The following is an 8,823-nucleotide window of genomic DNA, read 5'->3' on the forward strand; positions in this document are numbered from 1 at the left end:
ACCTCTCTTCTAATGTAAATAAATGCATAGCTTTGATTTTTCAAATCAGTCACATTTTTTAGATTTTTATAACCAAATACTATCTTGCAATGTAAAATATTAGATGATTTGGTCTCCACAAGGACACAAATATTCTGTCTAGTTATTAACTAGGCTTTAGGATTTTTTAATTAAATGTGATGGGAAATAATCTTATTTTTATATTAGCTGTCAATAGTGCTATGTTAATTTTAACATGACTACTAACTTGTCAGTTGTGAAGGAAATATTGGTAAAAGGATCTGGGCCTAACATAAATATCTTCTTTTCTCTGTTCTTAAAATTAACAGAAACAATAAAAAGGAGTTTAAGTCAAGTTAAGAGTACTTGATCAAAATAAATCTCACTGAAACAACTACAAATAAATGTCTGGAATCTGGTTGATTCATCATCATGATCCAATCCTAATATAAAGTATAGGAAATTAATTTCCGGTTAACAGGAAGAAACTATGTATTTGGCTGTGGGTTTTATTTTTTGCAATTATTTCATACTGTTTTAAATTATCTTTTTAAATTATTCAGGTACATATGAAACTTAAGCTGTCCTTTAAGTTTCAGCACTGAGTCAACTTATTTATTTCCATTTTTATTATAACTTTCATAAATATCCTTTCTGGTCCCTTTATTTATTGACTTTGAAATAAGAGGATATATGAGAAACTATATGCCAACAAACTAGACAACCTAGATGAAATGGACAAATTCCTAGAAATATACAAACAACCTAAGTGACTCTACAAGAAATACAAAAACTTAAACCAACCACATTTTTGAAAACTGGATAAGTCATCAAAAATCTCCCAGCAAAGAAAATTCCAGGACCATGTGGCTTCACAAGTGAATTCTACAAAGCATTACAAGAAGAATTAACACCAATCCTATTTAAACTCTTCCAAAAAATTGAAGAGAAGGAAAAATTACCCAACACATTTTAGGAAGCCAACATCACCCTAATACTAAAACCGGATAAAGTCACTACAAGAAAAGAAAAGTACAGATCACTCTAATGAACAAAGATGCAAAAGTTCTCAACAAAATACCTTCAAATAGAATCTAACAGCATATCAAAACACTTATATATCAGTGGGATTTATTCCTGGTATGCAAGAGTGGTTCAAGATGAGAAAATCAATTAATGTAATAACCACATTAATGAGTTGAAGGGAAAAAAAAAACACCTGACCATCTCCATCATTGTAAAAAAGGTATTTAACCAAATCCAGCATTCTTTCTTGATAAAAACACCTTGAAATATAGAATAGAAGGGAAATTCCTAAATATGATAAAAGGCATGTATGAAAAACCCACAGACAACATCATGCTCAATGGGGAAATGTTGAAAGCTTTCACTCTAAGATCAGGAACAAGACAAGGATGGCCACTGTCACCATTGTTATTCAACTTTTGTTAGGAGTTCCAGCTAGAGCAAAAGACTAGAAAAATAAATAAACAAAAGGCATTCAAAGAGGAAAAGAGAAAGTAAAACTCTTACTGTTTGTGGATGACATGGTCCTATATTTTAAAAACTCTGAAATGTCTACAAAAGGCTACTTGAGCTAATAAATGAGTTCAGCAAAGTGGTAGGATACAAGATCAACATGCAAAATCAGTAATGTTTCTGTACACTAGTACTGAACAATTTGAGGCGATCAGGTGGGAAAATCCCATTTACAATAGCAACAAAAAGACTCAAATACCTAGGAATCAATTTAAACAAAGATGTACAGCACCTATATGCAGAAAACTACAAAATGATGCTCAAGGAAACTAATGAAGATCTAGACAAATGGAAAGACATTCCATGTTCATGGATTGGAAAACTAAATATCATGAAGATGTCAATTCTATCCAAAGTGACTTATAGATTCAATGCTATACCAATCGAAATTCCGACATCCTCCTTTACAGAAATATAAAGGGCAATTACGAAATTCATTTGGAAGGGACACTACACCCAAATAACCAAAAGCACTCTAAAAAAAGAAGAGTGATGTGCCTGACCTTGAAACACATTACAACTACAGTGGTCAAAACAGCATGGTATTGGCATAAAGATTGACACATCGGTCAATGGAATAGGATTGAGAGTCCAGAAATAAACCCTCACCTCTATGGCCAACTGGTTTTAGACAAACTTTCCAAAGCCATGTTAACAGGACAAGATTCTCTCTTCACCAAATGGTACTGGGAGAAATGAATATCCATAATCAACCGAATGAAAGAGGACCACTAGCTCACTCCCTATACAAGAATTAACTCAAAAGGATCAAAGATCTAAGTTTAAAATCCAGGACCATAAAACTACTAGAAGAAAATGTGGGGAAACACCTTAAAGACCTTGTGGTAAGTGGTGGTTTCTCAGATCTTATACCCAAAGCGAGAACAACAAAGGAAAAATAGATAAATGGGACCTCCTCAAAATTAAACACTTTTGCACCTCAAATGACTTTTTCAAAAAGGTGAAAAGGCAGCTGACTCAATATAAGAAAATATTTGGAAATCACATGTTTGATAAGGGTTTAAAATCCATGTCAGCTATAAAAGCACAAACAACCCAATTTAAAAATGAGCAAAAGAATTGAATAGACATTTGCCCAAAGAAGAAATAAAAATGGAATAAAAAAAGCACACACAAATGAAAAAGTGTTCAATAGTTCAATGTTCACTAGTGATTAGGGAAATGCAAATTACAACTACAATGAGATATCATTTCGCATCTACTAGAATGGCCACTATTAAAAAGACAGAATTACAAGTTGGAGAGGATGTGGAGATATAAGACCACTTATTCACTGTTGGTGAGAAGGTAGAATGTTACGGACACCGTGGAGGACTGTTTGGCAGTTCCTAAAAGAGTTGAAAATAGATTTGCCACATGACCCTGCAGTTCATTTCAGGTCAAATTCAGGTCACAGTTTGTCAAGCACACAGCTCACAAAACAAAAGATTGTCTCCATTTATAAACTTTGTCGCAGACATATATTTATTTCAAATGTACTAGATGAAGTAAACTATTTCCTGTTGTTTGGAGTGTTATAGAAACTTTTGAATTTGTGAGCTGTTTTTGGCAGTTTTATTGAGATATAGTCACATACCACATGATCTATCAAAAATATATAATCAGTAACTATTTAAAATATATATATTTTATTTATCCCCCCCCCTTGTTTGCACTCGCTGTCTGCTCTGTGTCCATTTGCTGTGCGCTCATTTTCTTTTTAGCATGACCTGAAATGAACTGAACCCAAGTCCCCTGCCTTTCATACTTTCCTATATTCATCATCCCATTACCTGCTCTATTTCACAGCCTGAGGCTTTCTCAGTCCACTGTGCAGTGTGCTTGGGAAGAAAAGAACTCTAGACATGAAAATGCAAAATAGACCTATTTCTACCCCCATGAAATTCCAGATCTGGGCCACATAAAAGAGGGTCTTCTACAACTGCAGGAGAACCCACCACATGCCATAACAGCAAATGATGTCCAACACTGTGCAAAGTGTCTTAATATATGTCAACTCATTTCATACAACAATCTAATGAGGTTGATACCATTAGTCTCCTCTCCTTTTTTTTACAGAAAAAGAATCTGAAGCACAGAAAGTTTCCATTGCACAGCAAATGAGAGATTGAGGCAGGATTTTTTTTTTGTATTTTTTTATTGAAATATATCATTCATACATGAACATGCATAAACAATAAGTGTATAGTAAAGATTGTGAACTTATAAAATAAACATACATAACATCACCCATGGGTCTCATACATCACCCGTCCACCAACTCTTTGTATTGTTGTGAAACATTTGTTACAAACTATGCAAGAACATTGTCAAAATATTACTACCAACTATACTCCTTATCTTACATTTGGTGTATTTTCCCCCATACTATTTTTTTTAAATATATTTTTGTTACAGATATTGTGAACTTGCAAAACAATCATACAGATGTGTAGATTTCCTAAAGAACTCCACATCCTAGTGGAACATTTATTACAGATCATGAGACAATATCACATGGAATTAAAACCTAGAGTATAGGTGATTAGGAGATAGGAGGGTTGAGAAGAACTATGGATGCTTAATGTATGTAGAAGTTTTAAGTAACTTGACTGTAAAAGTGTGAAGATGGATAGAGTTGATAGTAACACATTATAGTGAGTAGCAACTGGTTTATAAATGGGACCATGGATGAAAATGGCAGTCTGGGGAAGTAAATATCAATAGATAGAAAGCTAAAGAATAATTTAGGGACAGAATAACAGTGAACCCAGAGGTGGTTGAGAATTGTGGTTAAGGGTACAGATGCAAGAGAGTCCTTTTGTGAGCTAGAGCAGATGTACATCACTATTGCAGGGTGATGGGAATATGGAGAAGCATGGGAAAACTACAATTGGTATGACCTATATACTGTGGTTAACAGTAATACTATAATATTCTTTCATCAAAGCCAAAGCTGTACTGTGTTGCTAATGGTGGTGTATGGAAAAAGTGTGTCAAATGTATGCTATGGACCATGATTGGTGGCAATAGTCTGAAGATACTGTCTCATAATCTGTAACAAATGTTCCACCAGGGTGTGAAGGCAGGATTTTTAAATTTTTTTATTTTTATCTTTTTTTTTTAATGTTAACATTAAAAAAATATGAGGTCCTCATACACCCCTACCCCCTCACCCCACTCCTCCCACAACAACAACCTCCCACATCATCATGGGACATTCATTGCACTCTGTGAACACATCTCTGAGCACCACTTTCCCCCAGTCCTCCAAATGGACCATGGGAGGACACACAATGTCCAGGAACTGTCCCTGCAGTACCACCCAGGACACCTCCAAGTCCTGAAAATACCCCCACATCACATCTCTTCCTCCCACTTCCTACCCCCAGCAGCCACCATGGCCACCCTCTCCATGTCAGTGCTACATTTTCTTTGAGGCAGGATTTTCAACTAAGCGGTCTGATTTCAGAACCTATATTTTTCACTGCAATGTTCTACTGCCTCCTAGTGTTTATCAACAATCACCTGTGGATTAGTTAATAATGCACTTTCTTAAATCATCCCCAGTACACAGATTCAGAATCTTGTTATAAATAAGGCTTTTTAAACATGGCTTAGGAGGATGAAGCTAGAGAAGAGGTCCTTACAGAAGCAATATGAACTTTAACAAAAAGTACTTAAAAGTCATGAAATTATTTTTTAATGAGGTAGTTATTTTTAAACACTTAGTTGAAAGTATCTAAAAGAAGAATATTACATTTCCAAAATAGTAAGTCAAATGACACTGGTGCAATAAAAAAAAAAATTTCTGTGATCTGTAGTCTTTTTAAGTCAGGTGATTATTCTTTTTTAGTGTGCTATTATATGAGTTCTGACAAATGCATATAGCTGCATAACTGCCACTACAATCAATATATAGAATATTTCTATCACCTCAAAAAAAAGCACACAAACAACTCCCTTGTGCCACTTTGTAGTCCCGCCTCTTCCTACCCCCAGTCCCTGGAAACCCCTGATGTGTTTTCTTCCCCTATACTTCTGACTTTTTCAGAATGTCATATAAATGGAATCATACAGTAGAAAAAAGCCTTTTGAGTCTGGTTTCTTTCACTTAGCATAATACATTTGATATTTATCCATCTTGTTATATCAAATCGGTCTTTTTTATTGTAAGTTTTATTCCATTGTGTAGATGTACAACAATTTATTTAGCCATTAACCAGTAGAAGGACACTTGGGTTGCTTCCATCTCTTGGAATTGTGATTAAAGCCACTAAAAATATTTGTGTACATGTTTTCTTTGAACACAAGCTTTGTTTCTCTTAGTTAAATATTTAGCAGTGGGATTGCTGGGCCCTATGTCAAGCATATATTTAACTTTGTAAAAAACTGCCCAACTGTTTTCCAGAGTAGATACCATTTAATTCTTACAGCAACATATGGCAGTTCTGGGTGTTCCACAACCTCACCTGTACTTGCTATTGTCACTTTTTGTGTTTTATTAGCCACTCCAATAGTATATACTGGTATCATGTTATACTTTTGATTTGCATTTCCTTAATGACTGATCATGTTCAACATCTTTTAGCACACTTATTTGCCATCTGTATATCTTCTTTGTTGAAGTGCCTACTCAAACTCTTTGCCTTTTTTTAAATTGGGTTGTTATCTTATACTGAAGTGAGAGTTCTTTATATAATCTGGATATGAGTACTTTATCAAATAGACATTTGCAAATATTTTCTCCAGGTCTGCAGCTTACATTGTCATGTTCTTAATAATGTATTTAAGGGAAGCAGACTTGGCCCAGTGGATAGGGCGTCCGTCTACCACATGGGAGGTCCACAATTCAAACCCCAGGCCTCCTTGACCCGTGCGCAGCTGGCCCATGCACAGTGCTGATGTACGCAAGGAGTGCCGTGCCACGCAGGGTGTCCCCACGTAGGGGAGCCCCACGCGCAAGGAGTGCGCCCTGTAAGGAGAGCCGCCCAGCGCAAAAGAAAGTGCAGCCTGCCCAGGAATGGTGCTGCACACACGGAGAGCTGACACAAGAAGATGACACAACAAAAAGAAACACAGAGTCCCAAGCCGCTGACAACAACAGAAGTGGACAAAAAGAACACGCAGCAAATGGACACAGAGAACAGACAACTGGGGTGGCAGGTGGGAAGGGGAGAGAAATAAATAAAAAATAAAATTTTTAAAAATAATGATAATGTATTTCAAAAATCAGAAGTTTTCCATTTTGATGAAGTCCAAATTATCAATATTTTCTTTTACGGATTGTGCTTTTGAGGTTGTATTAAAATTTTTTTGCCTGTCCTAGAGTCACAAAGATTTTATCCTATGTTTTATTCAAAAAAATGTGTAGTTTTAGGTTTTACATTTAGGTATATGATCCATTTTGAGTTAAATGTCTGTTTGGTGATAGGTATGGGTTGAGCTTTTTCTTTTTTTGGCATTAGCTGTCTAGTTGTTGGAAATACTACCCTTATTCCAATGAATTGCTTTTGTACCTTTGTCAAAAATCAATTTTTTATATATTTTATTTCTGGCAAGCCTATTCTGTTCTGCTGATCTTTGTGTTTATTCTTTTGTCAATACCACACTTTCTTGATTGTATTATGGGTCAGTTTGGAAGAGAATTGACACCTTAACAATAATCAGTCTTCCAATCCATGAACACAATATATATCTCTAAGTTTTTAAAAATTTCTTTCATCAGTGTTTTTGTAGTTTTAAGCATTCCATCTAACACATTATTTGTTAAATATATTATTTAAGTATTTTATGGTTCTTTATGGTGCTACTGTGAATGATAATTTTTTTAAAAACTTTTGATTTACAAATGTTCATTCTTAGTCTGTAGAAATGCAATTGATTTTTATAAACTGACTTTATATCCTGTGACCTTGATAACCTCATTTATTACTTCTGATAGCTTTGTTGTAGATTCTTTGGAATTTTTCTATATGGACAATCATGTCATCTACTAATAGTTTTATTTCTTCCCTTTCAGTCTGTATGCCTTTTATCTATTCTTCTCATGCAATTGCGCTAGTCAGGATCTCTGGTATGATTTTTAAATAGTAGTGGTGGGAAGCGGACTTGGCCCAGTGGTTAGGGCGTCCGCCTACCACATGGGAGGTCCACGGTTCAAACCCCGGGCCTCCTTGACCCGTGTGCAGCTGGCCCATGCGCAGTGCTGATGCGCACAAGGAGTGCCGTGCCATGTGGGGGTGCCCCACGCGCAAGGAGTGCACCCTGTGAGGAGAACCACCCAGTGTGAAAGAAAGTGCAGCCTACCCAGAATGGCGATGCACACACGGAGAGCTGACACAACAAGATGACACAACAAAAAGAAACACAGATCCCATGCTGCTGTCATGAAGGAGACAAAGAAGATGACGCAGCAAATAGACACAGAGAACAGACAACCGGGGCAGCAGGGGGGGGGGGGGGGGAAGGGGAGAGAAATAAATAAATCTTTAAAAAAATTAAAAATTAAAAAAAATAAATAGCGTGGTGAAAACAAACATACTTGCTTGTTTCCAGTTTTAGGGAAAACCATTCACTCCTTCACCATTAAGGATTATGTTAGCTGTAGGTTTTTTGTAGAGGCCCTTTATCAGGCTGAGGAAGTTCCTTTCTAGTCTTACTTTGCTAAGAGTTTTTAGAATTAAAGAATATTGTATCTTTTTAACTGCTTTCTCCCTATCAATGAAGACAGTCATATAATTTTTTTTTTAAGATTTATGTTCTTTATTTCTTCCCCTTCCCCAAATGTCTGCCAAATGTCTACTCAAGTCTTTCGTCATTTTTTAAATTGGGTTATTTGTCTTTTCATACTTGAGTTGTAGCATCTTTTTATATATCATGGATACTAAACCCTTATCAGATACATGATTTCCAAATATTTTCTTGCATTGAGTCAGCTGCCTTTTCATCCTTTTGACAAAGTCATTTGAGGTGCAATAGTGTTTAATTTTTAGGAGGTCCCATTTATCTATTTTTTCTTTTATTGCTCTTGCTTTGAGTGTAAGGTCCAAGAAACCACCACTTACCACAAGATCTTTAAGATGTTTCCCTACATTTTCTTCTAGAAGTTTTATGGTCCTGGCTTTTATATTTAGGTCTTTGGTCCATTTTGAGATGATTCTCATATAGGGAGTGAGATAGGGGTCCTTTTTCATTATTTTGGTTATGCATATTCAGTTCTCCCAGCACCGTTTATTGAAGAGACTGTTTTGTCCCATTACCATGGAATTGATCGCTTTGTTG

This window comes from Dasypus novemcinctus, chromosome 23 (genome assembly GCF_030445035.2).
Source record: "Dasypus novemcinctus isolate mDasNov1 chromosome 23, mDasNov1.1.hap2, whole genome shotgun sequence".
Taxonomy (NCBI): domain Eukaryota; kingdom Metazoa; phylum Chordata; class Mammalia; order Cingulata; family Dasypodidae; genus Dasypus; species Dasypus novemcinctus.